The sequence below is a fragment of the Nyctereutes procyonoides genome, unplaced genomic scaffold, assembly GCF_905146905.1.
Source record: "Nyctereutes procyonoides isolate TBG_1078 unplaced genomic scaffold, NYPRO_anot_genome, whole genome shotgun sequence".
NCBI lineage: Eukaryota > Metazoa > Chordata > Mammalia > Carnivora > Canidae > Nyctereutes > Nyctereutes procyonoides.
The window spans coordinates 23,922,878-23,945,388 of record NW_026575117.1 but is presented as its reverse complement, the minus strand read 5'-3'; the positions used below and the strand labels follow the sequence as shown (position 1 = coordinate 23,945,388).

Genomic DNA, 22,511 nt, shown 5'->3' with positions numbered 1-22,511 from the left:
CTCACAGTTCCCAGTACTGGTTTTAGTACATGGTTTTTAAGGCCTTTTATTTTTTATTTTTATTTTTTTTAATATTTTATTTACTTATTCATGAGAGAAAGAGAGAGAGGCACAGAGACACAGGTAGAGGGAGAAGCAGGCTCCATGTGGGGAGCCCAATGTGGGACTCGATGCCAGGTCTCCAGGATCACACTCTGGGCTGAAGGCAGCGCTAAAACGCTGAGCCACCAGGGCTGCCCATCAAAATGGCATTTTAAAACACAAATTAGGGACTCCTGGGTGGCTCAGAGGTTGACTGTCTGCCTTTGGCTCAGGGCATGATCCCGGGATCCAGGACTGAGTCCTGCATCGGGCTCTCTGTGAGGAGCCTGTGTCTCTGCCTTTCTCTCTGTGTCTCTCATGAATAAATAAATCTTAAAACACACACACACACAAATCAACAAAAGACTGATTATGGGATAACATCAAGTCTGAATTCTAACAATATAAAAAAATAAATGATTTGAAAACTTTGGAATTCTAAGCAGGCCTTTTGGTTGCAAGGAGCTCACTCAAGCTGCTTTAGGGTGTACAGGGCCTTGTGGTTGTTCTGAAACCAGAAGGCCATTGGGATTCAGCCACATTCTCTCTGTCTCTTCATCTCTCTTTCCACATTTCTCTCTCTCTCTCTCTCTCTCTCTCTCTCTCTCTCTCCTCATAGCCTCTGTTCAGTCCCAGTTCTGCTCCCTTATAACCTCATTTTGTGCATGACCATCATGGCCGTTCTCTTCTTTGTATATCTTTCCACCTTAACTTCCACTGTTATCTATTTCCTTTTTCCAATAGTTCCTAGCTTAGATTCCTGAGAGCAACCATATAGGATTATCTCAGTTCACCTTGTTAGCCTGGACTGGCCAGCCTGTGAATTGGCTGCCATTGGGTTCTTTGCCTCCAGGCAACTGTATCCAGAGAGACAGAATCACAAGGTTACAGGGGCTGTAAGCAAGGAAATTTTCCTTAGAAGAAGTTTGTGTGCTTGGCAGGCTTTTACTTAAGATACACTTTACAACTGTCAGGGAAAATACAGAGCAAAGGGTTTGTTACAAAGGGTTTGTGTCAAGACCCGGTGACTTGAGAAATGCTAGTCATTGAGACAGGCAAGGAGCTCAGCAACTGTTAGATACCAGGTGCTCAATGAATGTTAGCTTCCATCCTGCAGAAACTTTTCAACCTTGACCCATGAGGACAGGTGACCTCCTGAGATTCCCTTCCAGCTTAGGGTTTTCATGGCATGAACACACACATCTAAAAGCACTCCTGGTGGTTGGGAACCTTTGATGTCTACCTGTTTTAACCTTAAACTTCTGTATGGGAGCCCTAAAGAAAAGGCATTGACTTCTCTGAAGCAACATAGAAACATGAAGCCAAATTGGCAGGACTTGGGTGGCCCAATGGCTAACAGCATGGACTCTGGAGCCAGACCACCTGAGTGTGAACCCTGGACCCATTGTATAATCTATTATCAACTCCATGACCTTGGCCAAGTGCCTACCTCTTTGTGTCTCATTTTCCTCATGTGTGAAATAGAGGTCTCCTTACACAATTGTGGAGATTGAATTGATACACACAAAACCTTCAATCCATGCCACTATAACAAAGGCCGAATAGATATAAGTTATTGTACTGTCAAAACTTCCAGAGGTCATCCTGCTAATTGTATGCCTCTCCATGACCCTACTTTCAATCTACGTCAGGGAGCAATGAGTCTCTTCTTAGAATCTTCTGGAGGAGACTCCACGAACATCACAGAAAATCCTTGGCCCATAAAGAAGTAGACATTTCCCCCCTGGTTCTAATCTCATTCTGCTACAACACAATTTTATGTCATCTTTGTGTCTTCTTGTCCTCAAAAGAAAGAAGGTCATGGCCCCCTAGGCCCTTGCCCATGTACCAAATGAATCCACAGCTAGAGACAAGCTCCTTCCCTTTGAACAGTGGGAAGAGGGCCAAGATGTTTTAGAGGCAGATGGTAGCAGCTGGAAAGAAGCAAGGGAAGCTTGATACATTCAAACCTATCCCTTCAGGGCCTGTGACCTCTCCCCCTTCCCCTTAGGACCTTCCCTCTAAAGAACTTTTAGCCTAAATTGAATGATGAAATATGTCCCTGGAGAAAATCAACAATCCTTATCAGGATAGAAAAATGCAAATATTTGGTATTTTCTCATTACACATGGGGAGTCTTTAAAAAGAAATATGTTTGGGTGTGTTTCTATTAAAAGAAATCCTTTCTTCAAAATGTTTCAGTTCTTCTATTTTTAGAAGATTGTGACATTCTCCAAGCATTTGAATCAGTTTTGTGGAAGTCACTGGGCTTCCTCCTGCACACACATTGTCATGTCTGCATACACAAAGGTGCAGGCAGAGGGAACACACACAGCTGCATACGTCCTCCTGTACACATTCAAACGCCAGATATCTACAATATGGCACCCACATAAGCTTGTCTACATACATATACGTCTCTAGACATTTGGATTCATGATAGATGATTCCACTACATACTAACACATACATATGAACAAGTAGAAGCTGGTAGATGCAGCCATTTCTGGAGCAGCATTGGCACATACTAGCATGGAATACATGTCCACAGTGCATCTTTAGAGTGGCTAATTCACCAACAGGTTTTGGCATAAAAAAGAAAATTGTGTATTTTTAGGGAGGATCAGAAATCTAGCTGAATTCCCAAAGCTGCTAGGTTCCCCCACTCCTCCCTGTCCTGTACTTGGCCCTGGAGTGAAATGACTGAGCTCCAGTGAAATTCCCCAAGGGAATTGGGGCTGGAGGCTTATTCTAATTCAGAACAGCGGATCCTTGAATGTGGGCCCTTGAAAGAGTCCCATGGTGCCTAAGCAATGTCCACTATGAAAGGAGAAATAAATAGCTCCACCACTGGAAACAAGTGTCCAGAAAACAGCAAGTTTATCCTGTCCTAGAGCCAAGGAACAGCCAGGTGCCGATTGTATCCCTGGGGAAGGGGGAGGGCAGTGCAGCCACAGACTAAGTCCTGTTATAGGAGAGAGACGAGAGGGCAGGATAGGAGGAAAATCTGAATCTATAAGCTTGCGTTTTATACAAACCAGACTCATAAGTTTGCTTTACTTCAGCTGGAACTCACATCACAGCTGCCCTATTTACTTACCTACCAGCTGCATTCCTTAGAACTGATTTTGTTCCCATTTGAAAGGAAACCAGGCAGAGCTGGGAAAATATTTCCTCAGCCAGCTCCTCAGCACCGCTGTCTGAGGGAGACCATCTGGCCAAGATACCCTTCAAGTAAATGCAGCATTGTGCCCTCCCCACAGAGAGGAGGCTGTGGGGGGAGGCCAGAGAACATGGCAGGGCGATGCTGCAGGCATGCTAACTGCATTCCCTTGGGTCCCCGGGGTCCAGCAGTGTGCCCCACTCTCTGGGAAGTAGGAGTGTGGTTGCTGATCCCCACAGGCTATTTGGAGCTACCAAAACTGAAGTCACTGAACGCAGAGTTAGGAAGAGATGCTCATCAGAGCTTCATTTTACAATATTTCTGCCATATAGATACAACAGAGGTACATAACATCAAGAGCATGGATAATAGTAAAATACAGTAGAACAATTAGCACGTGATGAGTTTCCAATATCTATTATCTTTGTCTTTAATGTGACGTTGTCAGTTTATATAAGTGAATTCCGAATGTTGTATGACTTTAACGAGCAGCTCACAAGGTTCTGGAAAGTTGGACAGTTCATTCTTGTGAGCCAGTGAGGGCTGGCTCCAGAGCATGCTGTGGGAGTTCCTCTTTTACTTAGAGTCTGAGGATAATAAATGCATTGGTGTTAGAACCGCTCTCATTAGAAGCCATGGCCACGTCACCAAGGGAGGTTTAGAGTGGGCTCCATTTCTTTAAGGAGATTCTGTGTTCCCAAGGTGAAACGTCCTGGGAGAGAAAAGAGGTTGAAAAACAATTTTTGGTGGGGAGTGGGATGGTGGTCTACCTACCACGTGTACTTGACCAGAACAGCTCAACACACAGGTCAGGAGTTTCTACCTTCCCCAGCCAGCTCCAAATTGTACACACTTCAGCTTATAGAGTCAAGATGATGTGACAGCTTCTTGAGCGCCTTGTGCTCAAAGGGACAGTTCTCTGGCTGGAGTTCCCTGACGTTATCTGGGTCTCCGGCCCTTGCCATTTTACCTGGAGGGTCCTGGAGGGTCTGTGGCTATTGTGTCTCCCTATTATTTCTTGGACCCCACTCAAAGGAGTTGGAATACCACTTCTTTCCCAAAGCTCTCTTATGGGAAACATTTGTAGATGAAAGGGAGGGCATTTCACCCAGCTGGGGTGGAGAGAGCCCTGGGCATCTACTCCAGCTCTGAGTAGATTTTTCTTTCTGAAAATGACTGAGCTTTATCCAAGGTATGCAGATCCAGAAATAGCAGTGTGCAGAAAAACAGAGTATAGGGACTGAAACTTGGGGGAAAAATCCTTTCAGTGGCTTTGCAGGGCTAAGAACTGAGCTAGATTCACAGCTCCTGCATTTTTTTGAAGGATTATACAGAGCACACCAAGGACAGGAGGGTCAGATGACAGGCAGTGGGAAGCCTCTGAAGGGTTGAAAGGGCAGAGAGGTGGGTATGAGTGGTGTTAACAGATTTATGTCTTCTATTTTAGGGTTGTCTGTGATGGCTGCTTATAGACACAACCAACCCCACAATTCTTCATACTCATGAGCACTTTGTGATGCTGGCCCTGTGATTTAGTGCCCTTCATCCCCCTCTTGTCTTCACCTCCCTCCTGCCCCATGGTAGATATCATGGCCCTTCAGGGTACTCACACAGCACGTACTTGTCTTCCTCCAGTGTATTTACCCAGCAAAACCCAAACCTTGGTCAATCCAGCTTTCTGTTCTGTACCATTTCCAAGCAAGCAGACATGGTCAGAAGAAAGTCAACGCTGCATGGCCTGGTCTTCTCCTAAATGTGAGATGACTCATCTCTAAATGAGGCTCAGTACTGCTGGGAAATCCAGCTACACTTTCCTAGTTGATCCCCCACCCCACCCCCACCATCCCCAGCTACAAGATGAACAGCCTCTATTCTATTGAGACAGGTCCCTCCCCTGAAACACTGGGCTGATCCCTTCTCCTCCTGTCTACTCAAGACCATTGCTTAGATAGGGGAAAGATTTAAGAAACAGAAAGGTCTCACTTGACCATTGTAGTGAGCTGTAAGCATGCTGGTATTTTCTAGCCTTGGTGCATATTAAAAACGGACATTCTTCTCTTGGATCACATGTTTCTTGGTGATGCTCCTGTTGGGTTCCTCTGATGACAGCTTCCTTGATACAGACCATGCCTTTCCTCTAGCTGCCCACTTACCATTCCTTCCTTAGCTCATGGGTGTCCTGGGGTCCAAACCACACAGATTCTTGTTGGGGGGCCCTAAAGTTCCTTCAAGCCGTCTTCTTGGGCAGGGTCCCATTATAGAGAGCCCCCAGGCCACCATCCCTATTCCAGGCTCCTATCAAGATATTGGTCCTATCATCATGGAGAACAGAAACTTCCCGACACAGCTCTCTCTGCTCCCCAATGCCAAAGCACTAGCCAGCCACACACAGTATCTTGCCTTTAATATCTTTATAGGCACGGGTACTGCACCACTCTGTTATCCCAGTATATTCTCCATATGGTCACTTAATGTCCTCATCACTTGGTTTGAGAGGCAAGCTTCTCTTTCCCTCTTTTGCAACACTCCTACAGCTTTCGCCAAAAACTAAATCCTCTTATATAGGTACTATTATAAAAAGAAGGGAAAAAATTCTCCACAGATTTTCAGTGACAAAATTAAAAATATAATTATTGAGTACATTTTCTTAAAAGATTTTATTTATTTATTCATGAGAGACAGAGAGAGAGAGAGAGAGGCAGAGACACAGGCAGAGGGAGAAGCAGGCTCCATGCAGGGAGCCTGATGTGAGACTTGATCCTGGGACTCCAGGATCATGCCCTGGGCTGAAGGCAGGTGCTAAACCACTGAACCACCCAGGGATCGGTTGAGTACATTTTTTCTTTTTAATAATGCAGGTCTCCTAATAAGGATGGAATTCTGTTTTTGGTTAGGAGAAGATTAGACTTAATTGGGGTTCAAAATTAGCATTCCCTATTATTGAACTGATTGCAAGTGTTCCCCTGTAAAAACCACTCTTGTGGGCTATACATAACAGACAGTGGGCTGGATTTGGCCCATAGGCCATAGTCTGCTGACTCATAGATTTGCCTTGATGCAGTGGGTTGTAATCTGCTACTAGCATGTATTTGGATATTCAGATTATCCCTGATTCAACTGTACAAGCCCCTTCAAGCCAGCTTTTGTGCCCTTTGACTTCCATCATTCTTTGAACTCTTTCTTGTTCCAGGCTCATTTTGTACTGTCTCTGTTCCAGCCTTGAAAGCAGACATTTCTTCCAAGAGCCCTCATGTCTTTCAGTGGAGAGTGATATTCAGAAGCTGGGATCTGAGTGCCACATGTACTTGTAGCTGCTGGAGTGTTGCTCTTCCCAGAAACTCTCTTTTCTTTTTTTTAATTTTTTTAAAATTTATTTATGATAGTCACAGAGAGAGAGAGAGAGAGAGAGAGAGAGAGAGAGAGAGAGAGGCAGAGAGAGAAGCAGGCTCCATGCACTGGGAGCCCGACGTGGGATTCGATCCCGGGTCTCCAGGATCGCGCCCTGGGCCAAAGGCAGGCACCAAACCGCTGTGCCCCCAGGGATCCCTTCCCAGACCCTCTCAACGGACAGAGCTAGAACATGTGTGTGTGTTTACAATGGCCTTGATTCTAATCTAATACTGCAGGACAGTTTCCACTCTTCTCCTTTCCTGTATTTGTAACTCCTTTTTCCAAAGAAGAAAACCCTGGCTCTCACTATAATTAAAAGACCATTTCATTCCATCAATTACCCCTGTAACCAATTTCCCATCCCTGTTGCCAACCCTGCCCCTTACTGACACTCATTCATCCTGCTTGGGCTCTGATGTTCTTTTCTGGGCCATCCTTGTGTGTGGACATCTGGTCACCATGCATGGGCTCTGACTCTCCATGCAAGCTGCTCTTTTACATGGTACCTCTACTTTCCCTGTTTGGACAGACACCTCATGATAGATACCACCCTCTACTCAAAAATGCCCCCTCCCCTGCACTCTTCATGCCCTCCTCCCCAGACTTTTTTGGGCTGTTCTCATATGCATACGCTGCATACCCTGCTTGGGTGCTAACTCCCCACACCACTCACTGTTCCTCCTACTAATGTGGACACCTTCCTGCTCTGCTCAGGCTCGAACACTCCATGCCAATCCTCCCCTGCTATGCGAATGCCCTCCTTACCTTGTTTGGGTTCAGACACCCAGTGCTGGGCCTTCACATAGCACAGGTGAATCCTTTCCTCACTCTGTTCTGGCTCCAACACCTCATGCTAGGTCGCCCCTCTCCATGGATGCCTACCTTGCTCTACTTTACCTAATTGCTTTAAGACTGAATTGTGCAGGAAGGGGAAGGAGTAAGGTTGCTTTCAAAATGCTTTACAAAGTTATTCAGATTTAAAAAAAAAAACAGCGATAACTAACGCTCATAGTGCTTACTAAGGGCTAGGTGTTCTAAACACTGTGCATGAAACCCATGTAATCCTCAGAGTTTCTATTTATAATCTTTAGTTTAGAGAAGAGAAAATTGAGCACAGAACGGTTTAGTAACTTGTCTGAGGTCACACAGCTCATAAGTGATGGAACCAGGACTAGGGCAAATCAGTTTCTGGAGTCTGTGCTGTTAAACACGGTTCGGTATCGTATGCATATTGCAAACAAAACTCAACAGATACAACTATGCTTCATAGGAAGGAAAATCATTGCTATAATAAACATTTTATTTTTTTATGCAATTGTGCAATTTTCTTTAGGATATCTTCATAGCAGTGAAATAAGTGATGTGCACCTTCAACTTTGCCAAAATATTTTTCCAAAATGGTTTTACCAGTTTACATTCCAACTAGGAGAATACAAGTTCATATTTTTTCATTTCTTTGGCAGCGCCCGGTGTTGTGAGACTTTTACATTTTTCTAGTCCAATGGGTGTGAATATCCTTATTAATTTTCTAATTTGCGGGACACCTGGTTGGCTCAGTGGTTGAGTGTCTGCCTTTGGCTTAGGCTGTGATCCTGGGGTCCTGGCATTGAGTCCCACATTGGGCTCCCCAGAGGAAGCCTGCTTCTCCCTCTGCCTATGTCTTTGTTTCTCTCTCTGTGTCCCTCATTAATTAAAAAAAAAAAAGAAAATTCTAATTTGCATTGCCTGATTACTAATGGAAGTTGAGAATATTTTCACAAACATACAGAATTTGAGGTTTTCTCTTTGGTGAATTATCTGTTCATACTATTTGTCTATTGGGTTTATAATTTTCTTACTGATTCTCAGACATTTTATTTTTTTTTAATTTTTTTTTATTTATTTATGATAGTCACAGAGAGAGAGAGAGAGAGGAGAGGCAGAGACACAGGCAGAGGGAGAAGCAGGCTCCATGCACCAGGAGCCCGATGTGGGATTCGATCCCGGGTCTCCAGGATCGCGCCCTGGGCCAAAGGCAGGCGCCAAACCGCTGCGCCACCCAGGGATCCCATTCTCAGACATTTTAGAAAAAATATATAATATGGGTACAAATCCTTTGTTCAGTTATATATATTGAAAATAATTTCTCCTATTGTGTGGCTTGTTTTTCATTTAACAGATTGTATTTTTGTTATATAAAAGATTATAATTATCAGGCAATCAAAATGATTACATTTTCCAGTGTTTCTATTGTTTCAAAAGGCACAGAGATATATACCTATATTTTCCTTTCAAAGTTTTAAAGTTTTGCTCTTGAAACATCTAGATATTTACTCCACCTGAAATTGATTTTTGTGACTGTTTATGAAGTGAATATTTAATTTTATTTTTTTCCATATGGATATCCAGTTGTCTCTGCGTCATTTATATAGAAGTCCGTCTTGTCCCTGTTGATTTATAATGCTATCTCTGTTGTTCATCAAGCTCCCACATGTGTGCGTCTGTTTTTGGATTCTCTAATCTGTTCCACTAGACTGTTTGTCTCTAGCAATACGAACACCATACTGTCTTAATTATGGTTGTTTTTTTTTTTTTAAACAAATCCTCATATCTGTTAGAGGAAGGCTTTCCTTCTGCTGGGGCTGGACTCGGCTCTTTGCCTTTTCATATTAATTTTATAATTGGCTTGTCAAGTTTTTTGTTTGTTAGCTTTTTGCAACTTTATTGAAGTATAGTTGATGTACAAAAACTACACATTTTTAACATGTAAAATTTGGTGAGTTTCAAAATACGTATATACCCATAAGTCCTCAGCACAATCAAGCAAACTTCTTGTAGCAGACAGACTCTGAGATGGCCCTCGATTGTCCCTGTCCCCTGTCAGCCCTCATGTAACCCTGCTCTGTACTCCCCACCCCTGCTGCCCCCAATTCACCTGCTGAAATCTTAATGCCCAAAGTAATGGTGTTAGAAGATGGAACCTTTTTTCTAAAAAAAATTATTTATTTATTTATTCATTAATTCATTTATTTATGATAGCCATAGAGAGAGAGGCAGAGACACAGGAGGGAGAAGCAGGCTCCACGCCGGGAGCCCGACTCGATCCCGGGACTCGATCTTGGGACTCCAGGATCGCAGGACTCCAGGATTGTGCCCTGGGACCAAAGGCAGGCGCTAAACCGCTGAGCCACCCAGGGATCCCCAGAAGATGGAAACTTTGAAGGACGCCTGGGTGGCTCAGCGATTGAGTGTCTGCCTTCAGCTTCAGGGCATGATCCCGAACTCCTGGGATTGAGTCCCACATCCGCTCCCTGCATGGAGCCTGCTTCTCTTTCTGCCTGTGTCTCTGCCTCTCTCTGTATCTCTCATAAGAAAGAAAGAAAGAAAGAAAGAAAGAAAGAAAGAAAGAAAGAAAGAAAGAAAGATGGAACCTTTGAGATGTGAATAGGTGGTAAGGGTGGAGTCCTCAGGAATGAGATTTGTATGTACCCTGATAAAAGAGGCTCTGAGAACTCCCTCTCATGAAGACTTGAACATGAACATTTACTTTTATTTATTTTTTTAAAAGATTTTATTTTATTCATGACAGACACACAGAGACAGGCAGAGACACAGGCAGAGGGAGAAGCAGGCTTCCCATGGGGAGCCCGACGTGGAACTGGATCCCAGGACCCAGGGATCACAACCTGAGTCAAAGACAGACGCTCAGCCACTGACCCACCCAGGTGCCCCTTGAACATGAACATTTAGAAGCGGCTTTGCTTGTAGTAGCCCTGTGGGAGCTTGGTTCTTGTCTACTTGATTCTATCAACTCTGTCATTTCTGAGTCTGTTTCAATTATTTTTCTTTTCATTAAGGGTTGTATTTTCCTGCCTCTTTGCATGCCTGCTAAGGTTTGTTTGGCTGCCAGACATTGTAAACTTTAGACTGTTGGTTGCTGGATTTAAAAAGAAAACTGTATTTAAATAATTTTGAGCTTTGTTCTAAGACACAGTTAAGTATGGAAATAGCTTGATTCTTTGACTTGCTTTCAAGCTCCGAGCCAGTCCAGAACATCCCTTAGTCTAAGGCTAATTTGGCTCTACTACTGAGGTGACGCCCCTCTGAGGATGGCAAAAGAGATCTTTCGCTTCTGGCTGGTGAGAGCAGGAACTACTTCCTTGAGCTGTGTGACCGCCAGGGAGAGTCCTGCCTGGTTGTTTCCTCACGTGCATTCGCTAATCAGTCTCGGCTGAAGACAGGTGAAGGCTCAGAAGCTGTTGATGCAGCACTCTGCCCTGCAGAGCCTGGCCAACTTGGACTTCCAAAACTCTGAACTCTGGTCCTTAATTCAGAGATCACTCTGTTTCCCTTCTTTTAGAAGTCCTTTTCCAAAGTCTGAAAACCATGTATTGCATATATTCTGTCTGGTGTTTTTTTTTTTAATTTGTTTAAGACAAGAGGATAAATCTAGTCCCCATTACTCCTTTATAGACAGAAATGGAAGTCTTTGCTCTCTTTTCTTCCCTGCATATCTAAAACCCCAACTACTTAGGAAATATTTTAAGATAACACAATACGTATTTGCAGAAGTAGATGTGACAAAATTCTAATCCATTAATATATGAGCTAACATTACTTCTGTGACCCACTCTATTGACTAAGTTCTTGGGGATGGCGCCTCCTATGGAGAGGACCAGGTAAGTATGCAGCACATGGGATAAGCTACAGTGAGGGAGAAACTCCTGCCTTCTTTCTACTCGGAAGATCCTACCTGACTATATAAGTAATTGAGTGTTGTAATGGTATCACTGAGGTGGTCTTGAGATGGTCCCAAGCCCTATAATATTTCCCATTTAAAAAACAAAACAAAAAATCTCTCCCTTGGTTTCATATTCCACTTTGAACTATTGCCCCATGGCTCTGTTCTGTACACCTGAACTACTAAGAGTTACCTAAACTTGATCTCATCTTCTCCCTCATTTACTCCTGTCTGGTTGGGCTTGCACTTCACCATTTCACTGAAACAGTTCTTTTCAGGGGCCCCAGTGTCCTCCACGCTGTTGGGCCCCACAGCCATTCCTCATGTTATGTAGCTCCTTAAGATGTGACATGACTGATCATGCCCTCCTTTAGGAACCTTCTCTTCCCTTGGCTTCTGGAAGTCACTCTCATCACTCTCCTGCTATCTCTCTGGAAGCTCCTTCTCCATCTCTTTCCCTAGTTTCTCCTCCTCTTTCTGACCTCTTTTCTATCTACACTTAGCCCCTTAGATACACCAAGTCCATGCCTCTAGATATCATTTATATGTTGATGACTTCCAAATCTACCTCCCCATCTCTCACCCCTGTCCTGCATTTAACTCAACTGTCAATTTATCACATATCTCCACTGGATATTCAATGGGTATTATAAACTGAAGTCTCAAACTAAACTTGGTCTTCCCTCTCAAATCTAAGTACCCTGTAGTCTTTTCTTTCTCCACAAATGGCATCTCCACCTCACCTGCCAATCATGCAGGCCAAAAAAATTTTGGAGTTCGTCTTTCCTTCTGTTACATTTCACATGCAGCCCATCAGCAAATCCTGTCAGCTATATATTCAAGTCTAACCATTTGTCACCATCTCTACCGGTACACGCCTGGCAGAGCCACCACCAAATTCTCCAACAGCTTCTTAGCTCACACAGAGCAGTCTTTGCCATGGCCCATGAGGCCATTCATGATCAGTCACTCCTACTGATTCTTTGCCTATCCCATCTCTGATTCTACCACCCTGGCCCCCTTGCACATTCCTTCCTCATTCATTTGCACCTGCTGTTTCTTCTTTCTGGAGCACCCTTCCCCTGGCTAGCCCCATGATTTCTTCCCTCTCTTCATTTGAGTCACCTTAGAAATGTCAACTTATAAAAGAGATTCTATCACTTTTCTCATTCTATTCATTTTTAAACATTTATAACCATTTACCATGTTATTGTTTCATTCCTTCATCCACACCTCCTATCTCTACTAGAATGTGTCATGGAAGCATGACTAAGAACTATTGACATTGGTTATGCAATAAAATTATTTTTAAAAGAAAAAAAAGTAGCATAAGAGAATGACCAACAGAATCCAATGCATTAGAGATGTCCAAACTAGTCTATTCGAGTGGGCAATTGAGAGAAATGGCAACCTGGAGAGCAGCTTTTCAGGTTGTTGGGTGGAGATGTCATATTACAGTAGATTGAGTACATCCTCTCCCTCCCGGTCTCCCAGTTCTTCCCTCAAAAAAACCCTGTGTCATCCTTCCCACCTTTCAATCCTTATAATCACACAGTTATACCTATGTGCTAACCATTCCCCATGAGGCATTGTCAGTCCTTAATCTCTAGGAGGGCACAGTCTGATGGGGGAAGAGAGCTCAGCTCAAGGAGCTCCCAGTCAAATGTGGGGGTGGTGGTGGCATTGAAATAATAATCATTTAAAAACAACAAGATAAAAAAGCAAAGCAGGAATGCACCTGCTGGCAAACAGGTGCATGCCAAAGCGATGCCAGGGAGAAGGGGCTGACTCAGGGAAGGAAGGAGGCAAGGACATCCCTCTCTGGCTCTGGAGCACTAGGACCCAGTGGGATGTGACATCCATAATTCATAGCCTATCAATCCTGCAGGGTCTGGTGCTCTGACCTTTTCAGAAACACCTCTCTTCTCTGACAGCTGAACCCATCTCCTTGGAGGCCTAGGGCAGGAAGGTTTCTCCTCGAGATGTACTCAGGTGCCCTGTAGCCAAGATGATGGATGAGCAGGCGAGGGCTGTTCAAGGCAGCCTGAGCAGAGAGAGAAATATGGGAGCAAACACAGCTCTGTGTGTAGAGAGCGCTGAAGGTCAAAGGACAGAACCCTGTGGAGCACTAAGCGCGTAAGAGGTGGCCTAACAAGGGGGATGCATGAAGAAAGCAAAGAAGGGCTGTCCGGGAAAGCTGGAGAAAACAAGAAGCCAAAAGAGAGGACAGCTTCACCGTAAGAGAGGGAACACCAACAGTGATAGCTGACTGCTCCAGAGAGGTCCCTGCTGTAACACCTGGGAAATACCTCCTTTGGATTTGGCCATGAGGGGATCCCTGGGGAAGCTGGGAAGAGCAGTGGAGAGGAGGCAGCAGAATCCAGGTCTCAATGGGCTGGGCCACAAATGGAAAGTAAGGAAGAGGATCTGAGGTCAGTGGGATTGCCAGATGTAGCAGATGAAAATATAGGATGTCCTGTTAAACCTGAATTCATTCGAAATTTTAGATTAAAAATGTTTGCTTGTTTGTTTATTGAGGGAGAGAGTGTGGGGGTGGGAGGAGGAGCAGAGGGAGAGGGAGAATCTCAGGCAGGCTCCATGCCCATCATAGAGGGGCTTGATCTCACCACCCTGAGATCGTGACCTGAGCCAAAATCAAGAGTCAGATGCTTAACTGGCTGAGCCACCCAGGGGCCCCCTGGTAAACAAAAGTTTTAAATAAGCATGTCTCATTTATTTATTCATTGCTTATCCGCAATTCAGTTTAAGTTGGTGTCCTATATCTTAGGGGACAGTCCTGACAGCATAACACGTGGACTTCTCTTTCAAGCACGGGTGGGAAGAAAAGATGAGTGCTAAGAGCCATTGCTGGAAGGGCACCCGGGTCAACAAAAAGTTGTGTCTAGGCTGGGATCAACCGAGCATGCAGAGCACATGGCATTGCTTTCTGTCGCCTCTGTGAGGCTGAAGGGAAAAGCCTAGAGTGGCAGAGGCTAGGCACCGTGGGGCACGGTGCTTCTAGCCAGACCAGAAATCATTTCCTTGGGCCCACCCATAAAAAGCAGACAGCCCCTCCCTGACCTTCCATCCCACAAAAAGCTCAAAAACTCAAATTGCCAATTTCAATTTACAAGTCGGCTGCTGCTCCCCTGACACTGGGCTTGTGGATTTCCTAAGAGCTCTCCTGCCAGTAAATGTTTTCTCTTTTGTTCTTTTTCATGGTATTCCAATGGACCACCATAGCTGCAAACATTCTCTAAACAGACCAATCTACTTTGCCAACTTCTCCATTTCTTAAAACGCTACCTCCAGAGAGAACCAGTTTTTTTGTTTTTTGGTTTTGTTTGTTTGTTTGTTTTGTTTTTTAAGATTTTATTTATTCATTCATGAGAGACATAGAGACAGAGAGACACAGGCAGAGGGAGAAGCAGGCCCGATGTGGGACTCCATCCCAGGACCCCAGCATCATGACCTGAGCCAAAGGCAGACGCTCAACTGCTGAGCCCCCCAGCCATCCCAAGAGAACCAGTTTTAATAGCTAGTTTCCATGGCTGAGATTTGGGCCCTCAGCCTGGGTCTTTCAAAGCAAATAAATCAGATGAGTGCTGTGATCCAGCCGCTCTTTCCTCTTTCTGTATTTTAATCTCACAGTGAGTAGTGAAGCTGTCAAAGCTCTTTGGATGATGGAAGAAGGCCATCATGGGGTGCACCACATGGCATCATCAACAACAGTTTCTCTTCCTCATTACACCCAATTCCAGTTCACATCTGGTTTGAAAACTGGAATGCAGATATCCTGTTCCTCTAATTCCTGAGACTTCTGCCAGACTGGTAGCCTTCGTCAATCTTCTGTTGGCTGTGTTTGTGTGACAGAAAGAAAAAGACCCCTCCACTTTCCACAAATACCCTAAATCTGTTTTGTTTTAGTTTGTTTGTGACAGAGTCCAATTCACTTCGTCTAATTCTTTACTGGGTTATAGTTATGTAGACCCCACAGCAGAAGCAGTTCTGTGGCTTCAGCTGCCCCTCCTAGGAATGTCTCCAGCTGCTACATAGACATTAGCGAATGTCTTCCTTCCTTCATAAGGGACTGTGAAACTTTTAGTAAGAAAAAGATGGCAGCACAGGGCTGTCCCAACTCCCTTTCTCCCAAATTGTTTGTTGTATATTAGCTTCAAAACAAGTGTATACTGGGGCACCTGGGTGGCTCAGTCGGGTAAGCGTCTGCCTTGGGCTCAGGTCACGATCCTGGGGTCCTGGGAGGGAGCCCTGTGTCCTACTCCCTGCAGAACTTCTCCTTCTCCCTCTGCTCTTCTGTCCCCTCCTCCCCACTCATGCTCTCTCTCACTCTCAAATAAATAAAATCTTTAAGAAATAAATAACATAAAAATAAAACCCACCAATGTTTGCCAGCTTTCTTTTCAAGAAAGCACCAGTGGACTGCCCCCAGTACTGCTTGTTCTATTGCTGGCTTTGACAGAATCCATAGACATGGAGAACAGGTACTTTGAACAGAGAGTCCCAAGATAATCCATAATTTTGCCTTTTGCTTCCTCTCCTACAGCACTCAGGTTCGAGTGAGGTCTTCGGTGGTACACTGGTATTCAGGATCTGGTGCAGGGAGGTTATGTCTAAAGCCTGACCTCAAGTAAAATATTTCCACCTAGCTAAAGAGTAATTTAACACTTTCTGTGGCATCTGTCCCGAGAGGTGGACAAGTGCAGAGGAGCTGGAGCTGAAGTTGAGGCCAGGACAGGAAAGTACACTTTCTTTTTAGATCAAAATATTTGCTGAGCCTCCAACAGGCATGGTACAACAGGCCCCTCTGGGCGATTGCTCGCCTGCTAAGCTATCCAGGGCACCAGGCTGGTGTGGCCCCAAACCAGCGGGGTGGGGGGTGGGGGCAGTATATGGCCTAAATCACATCATCTGGAAGCTGAAGACCTGGGACAATTCAACCTAGAAAGGACTTTGAGTTCCTATAATCCAGGAACCCCCAGACTTTTAATTCCATGGTCTATCACAACTCAGGGCGGAGAAATAACTTTAAAAAATAGCAAGCTGTCAGTCATCATTTTGCCAGTTGACCAAATAAAATATTCCTCTTCTGTCATCTCAGAAAAAGGACATTTTAACGTACAAAATATGAAAGACTTATTCTCAAGCAGCCTGGGTGGCTCAGCAGTTTAGTGCCGCCTTCAGCCCAGGGTGTGATCCTGGAGACCTGGGATCGAGTCTCACATCGAGCTCCCTGCATGGACGCTGCTTCTCCCTCTGCCTGTGTCTCTGCCTCTCTCTCTGTCTCTGCGTCTCTCATAAATGAATAAATAAAAGCTTAAAAAAAGAGAAAGATTTATTCTCTCACTCTAAATGTAAAGAATTTATATCCCAGTCCTTCCCCAGCAAGCTGGTGTTAAATTTATACCAACATTATAAGATTTTTAAAAATATGTGTGTGCATGCACGTGTATAAATATGCACATACGTTTATCCTCCTTCTCCTTGGCTTTTCCATATCATACAGGCAGCTGTAGTGGAGCCATTTGGTGCATGGACTTTGGACCACAATAGTGAGTTCAAATCTGGGCTCTGCCACTTACAATCTGAAGAACCTCAGATAAGTCACTTAACTTCTCAGCCTTGGTTTTATCATCTATGAAGTGAAGGTCATAATAGTAGTACATACTTTCCCTAAGTAGTTGTGAGGATTAAATGAGCTGATATGTGAAAAACGCTTATCACACAGGAACCAGCCAGTAAGTGATAGCCGTTGTTATCATATAGGCAGGGACTAGCAAAGCCTTCATAAACTGGTCCTTGGGAGCCACCAGTAGAGCAACACTTTTCTCCATGAAGGTAGCCAAGGGCTGGGGGTGGGGCCGGAATCTGTGGGCAAGTGTGCAGGTCGTTTCCGTGGGAGGGCAAGAGCCCACACTGTAGCAGGGCATGATGACCAGGGAATCTGGCCTCTACGGCTCCCCTTTGTCCTTCAACCAGGGAGAAGATGAAAATGAGTAGGTTACAGCATGGGGCTAGGGGAATGGCATGGGAGTCCCCATGTGGGAAGGGAGTGGGGAAGTAGCAAAGCACTTTGCACCCCTTCCTCCTGCCTTTGGTCCAGACATGGGACGCTCCCCTCCCCACACTGGCCCCATTGGGTCCCTGTCCTGCCTCCTGTCCACCTGGTGGCTGGGCCGCCTCTGGATGCAGAGTCCATTGGGTGAGGTCCTGCCCTCCCTGTCACCACTCAGCAGTGGCCAAGGCTGGAATAATGAAAGCGCCAATGCTTTGATGCGTCTTTTGGCTGCTGCGGCCTGGGAGCTGCTCCTCTCTTCCGACGCGGCCTCGAGGGAGGCCCCTGAATCAGGTAGGATTGTACTCCATGGCCACTAAACAGCCCCACATTCCTGTGGCTGCTTAATGACTTCACCAAGCAGGAATCAGCTGCCTGAACCAGGTTCCTCCCCTACCTGCTCCGCCACCTGTCACAGGTGATTTCCAATCTCACCTTTGCTTTCTGATCACACACTCCAGGCAGGAAGAAGGAAAAAGAAAACGATACTCAAAGTGGGAGTGGTCTCTAGGAGGAAATCTAAACTTTCCCGCAAACCCTCCAGCAGCTTCTACAGACAACTCATTGTGTCACGTGGCTGCCCCTAGCTGCAAGGGAGGCTGGGAGGTGTCATCTTGTGTCTGGGGGGCAAAGTGAGGTTTCATTAATAAGGAAGAAAAGAATGGATATTGGATAGAAACCATTGTCTACCAGAAAGGTATAACCAGAATCGACTGGAGCCTTTTTGGTTCCCCCTTGCTCCAAAGCAGGCTGCCACATGACAGGACAATTGGCCCAGCTCCAGAAGCCTCAATGGCAGCCCTTTACTGAAGGGGGCTGTTCATGTGTGTGATGGAGTACAGCACAGGTTGTCCAGCCAACCTTTTTTTAAAAGTCTCTTTATACTTTCCTCTGCCTCCTCTCAACAGCTGTCCCAATATCCCTCTTTTGCAAAAACAAAACAAAACAAAAAAAGACCAAGCACAGCCTGGCCTCAGCCTCCCGACCTCCTCTCATGCATTTCCGTGCTTTCCCTCATTCATTCATGTGCCCTTCTTGTGGAAATCAGTTTGAGCCCTGGGCTTTCACACATCCAGGCCTCCGTATATCTCCCCTCTAAGCACAGCCAAGACTGAAAACAAAGAATCTGGAGGATGACATTAAGGTGTATAAATTGTCTTCTACTATGTCCCCTGCTGCCCAGGTTACAATCGAGCCAGTGTAACGCCAGCCCTGTTTGCACGTGGCCAGCCCGCAGACACCTCTCAGGTACCTACCCCAGCCAGGGAGCACCACCCCGCCCCTCCTCCTCAGCCTCCTATTCTCCTTCCCCCAGTTTGCCTCTGGATTGTCCCCCCACCTCCACTTAGACACCTGTCCTGTTTGTTACAGCCAAAGAATTTACATCTGCTCCTTTGAAGGTTATTTAAGATCGGCTCTAAGGAGGCTCTCAGTTAACATGGCCAGGCTCCAAGCCAGGCAGTCCACAGTACTACTCCGAAAATAAGACCCTGGTTTCTACGTATCCAAACTTTGGATCCCGTGTTTTCTTTATATGTGTTCTTCCTCCTCCGTTAGGCTGGGAGCAACCTGAAAGGATGGGCTGGGTGTCCTGTCAACCTCTGGACAAAGGTTACTTTTTATCTCCCCAGCTGGTATGTTTGGGGCAACTTCTATGTATCAGGCGCTGAGGTAGGTACTGAGGATGCAAGGCAGACCCACTCCCTGCCCTCCCTCACTGTCTGCCTCTTCTGCTCCTTTTCCTGCCCCCAGCACAGCACTCCACTGGTCCCTCAGGACGACTGAGCCCTCCTGAGGCAGAGGGTGGAGGTTCGGCCTCCAGAGCAGAGCCCCTCATGGTCTTCCTGGCCTCAGAGCTCTTACTGCTCTGGCGGCAGCTCCGCAGAGCCCCAGGCCTCCTCCCAGGGTCCCGGCAGCCACTGTTACTGTTGGCTCAGCCCGCCTGCCATGCAGCCAGAGCCTGCAGGAGCTTTTATTTCAAATGAGGGCAGTCAGCTGAATTTCCAAATCAGAGCTTTTTCCACTTCAACTTCTCTCCTCTTCTCTTTTGCCCAAATGACACGTTCATCCTGTGGCAAGGGGACGGGGCCGTCCTCCTTCCAAGGGTTAAAGACTTTATAAGGAACACGTGAGTGGGGGGAGGGAGGGATGGACGGGGCTCAGGCCGAAGTCCTTCTCCTGTTGGGAGGGAGGGGAGGAGGAGCAACATCAGAGGGCTCTCTAGCCCCCCAGAGGACAGAGGGCGTAAGATCAAACCAGGGAGGCCAAGCCTCTTCTCCTCCCTGCTCCAGCCTGCACCTTACTCCTTCCCTCTCTTTCCTGCCTTTCATCTCCCCTCCCTCTCCTTCCTCTTTGCTCCTGCATTCATGCAATTTTTCAGCAGCCGCTGCTTTAGCAGCTGCCATGTGTCCAACGCTGTGCTACAAGCTAAGAACACAGAGACAAAGTCAAGCTTGAGGCTCTTATAGTCTAGGGCTCGTGGAGAGGGTTGTGCACAGATGACAGGCTGGGGCGAGGAGTGACAATTGGCAAAGAGTTAACTGGTAAGTCTCCAAGTACCTTTAGTGGTGCAGGCAGCATGTCTAGGACGTGGGACCGAGGAGATTAGCCTTAGACAACCTCCAGGGCAGCCTCACTCATAACCTCTCCTGTTCCAACTGAGGGAGAGTATCTCAGTGGGAGAGAACCCAGACTGTGGGAGCAGGCTGCCCATCCTCAGATCCCAGGTCTACCCTTTTCTGTGTGATCATAACAAGTCATGTAACTGTTTTATTATTATTGGTTATTTATAAAATAGACCTTTTTGAAGAGCACTTTTAGGTTCACAGCAAAATTGAACAGAAAGTACAAAGAGCTCCCCCATCCCTCCCACCCCTAACACGCACAGCCTCGCCGACCATCAACGTTCTGCACCAGTGCAGTCCATTTTCTATGGTCCTCAACCCTACACGCATGTCACTACGAGCCAAAGTCCATAGTTTACCTTCAGGTTCACTCTCAGTAATGTACATTCCACGGGTTTTGATAAATATTTAATGACCTGTATCTATCATCACAATATCATTCAGAATAGTTTCACTACCCTAAAAATCCTCTGGGGGCACCTGGGTGACGCAGTCTGTTAAGCATCTGACTCTTGATTTTGGGTCAGGTCATGATCTCAGGGTTGTGAGATCGAGCCCTCTATAGGGCTCTCTGCCCAACATGGAATCTGGGACTTCTCTCTCCCTCTCCCTCTGCTCCCCACTCTCCATTCCCTCTCTCTCAAATACATACATACATACATAAATCCTTAAAAAATAATAAAAATCCTTTGTGCTCTGCCTTCTGTCTTCATCTAATCTTCTTATCCTCAATTTCTTCTTTGAAATGGGAGAAATAACTGTCTCATGGGGAGATTGTGAGGACAAAATGAGATACTTTATATGAGTATTTTGCTTTAGGTGTGTTATTTACGTAATATTCCAGTGAAAGGCAAAGAGCCCTCCTGCAGTGATCCCTGATTGTCTTGCATGCTATTGGAGGAAAGAGAGAACCAGATGGGGTGGGTGATCTTACTCCAGAGTGGTAGATTTGGGGTGGAGGGCTGCTTGAGGAACCGCGATGGGAGGATGATACAGAGGCCCACGGGATTCCAAAGGCACTCTGGACTAGTCCCTGCTCCTGAAGTAACCCATCCAACTTTATCCGAGCAATCTTCTGTCTGCTATTGGCAGAGGCTCCAAGAGCCTGTGTGAGTCACATCCACGTGGCTGGTGTGGAGAGGGAGGGAGAGAGAGGTGGGAAGGGCTCATGCCCAGGCTAGGCCACGCTGGCTTGGAGACATTGTTCCTAAAAGTCCCTGGCAGGAAGGGGGCAGCTGTGGGCTGTTAGCCATGCAAATAGACAAGTAAACAGTCTCCAATGAGAATCCCAGATGCTTGGTTCATTCCAGAGACCCAGACACTCATTCTGGCCTCCAGGTGGGGCCAGCTCCAGGGAGCCCTGTGCACAAGTTCCCCTGTGCTGCTTGTCTCTCATTCCTCCAGGATCCAGACAGGGCTCTTGCCTGGGAGACCTCAGTGTCCTTCTGCATTGACGGGCAGTGTCCACACAGGGAGAAGGAGACCTGGCGCCTCAGATGTACCACCCTTCGGTCAGACAGGAAAATCATTCTGGGGTCGGCTTGAGCTGCCTAGACAAAGCAGATGAGCTGCACCATGGTGCTAGAGACATGGGTGGGCCCTGTGGTGGCTCATGTGGTCACCCCCGGGCTCCATCTGTTGGGTCTGTCACCAGGCAGCCACAACTGGGTTTGGGAGATGCCAGGTGCTTGCTATATATATAGTCAGAATTTACTGCCCTGTGGTAAGAAGGGATGGGGAGGGAGAGGATGGAATGGAAACATCTGGTGACCTGATTTTTGTTTTCTTATTCTTGGTTAAGGACCTTGGCTGTGCTTAGGGCTGGAAACAGAAGTCAGGGAAATGGGGCAGGGGCAGGAGAAGGGAAGATGGGGACCCGGAATGCATGTTACTTGGCTGGGCTCAGAGACAGATGGATGGATCCTGGGAAGGCCTCTGCTCCTCATAAGGTGTGAGGGGACTCTGCTCCCCTGTGCGAAGATTCAATGAGGAAGAAAAGTATGATCTCATGAGATGGTGGCTACACTTGTGGTGAGCATAGCATAAACTTATCGAATCATTATGTTGTACACCTGAAATTAATGTAACATTGTGTGTCAACTGTACTCAAAATTTTTAACAAGTATGATTACATGAAATTTAACAGCATCTCCCAAAAAGGTACAACATGCAATCATATCCATACATAAATCTCAAAGAAGTGCATAGGGATGCCTGGGTGGCTCAGTGGTTGAGCATCTGCCTTTGGCTCATGGTGTGATCGTGGGGTTCCGGGTTGGAGCCCCACATTGGGCTCCCTGCGAGGAGCCTGCTTCTCCTTCTGCCTAGGTCTCTGCCCCTCTCTCTGGGTCTCTCATGAATAAATAAATAAATAATCTTTTAAAAAAATAAAAAATAAGATAAGTGCATAAACACACACACCTTCATTATAGCTGCAAACACAGCCATCAACTCTGCAAG

At 46.0% G+C, this 22,511-nt stretch overlaps 1 long non-coding RNA gene across 1 annotated transcript in view; it reads right to left on the bottom strand.

Moving 5' to 3' along the window:
• Positions 1–3,645: 3,645 nt before the first annotated feature.
• Positions 3,646–22,511, bottom strand: part of LOC129515368 (uncharacterized) — a 32,280-nt gene continuing 13,414 nt past the window's right edge. Inside the window, exon 3 of the long non-coding RNA XR_008665573.1 lies at positions 3,646–3,956. This is a non-coding gene — a long non-coding RNA (uncharacterized LOC129515368). The remainder of the gene's footprint in view (positions 3,957–22,511) is intronic.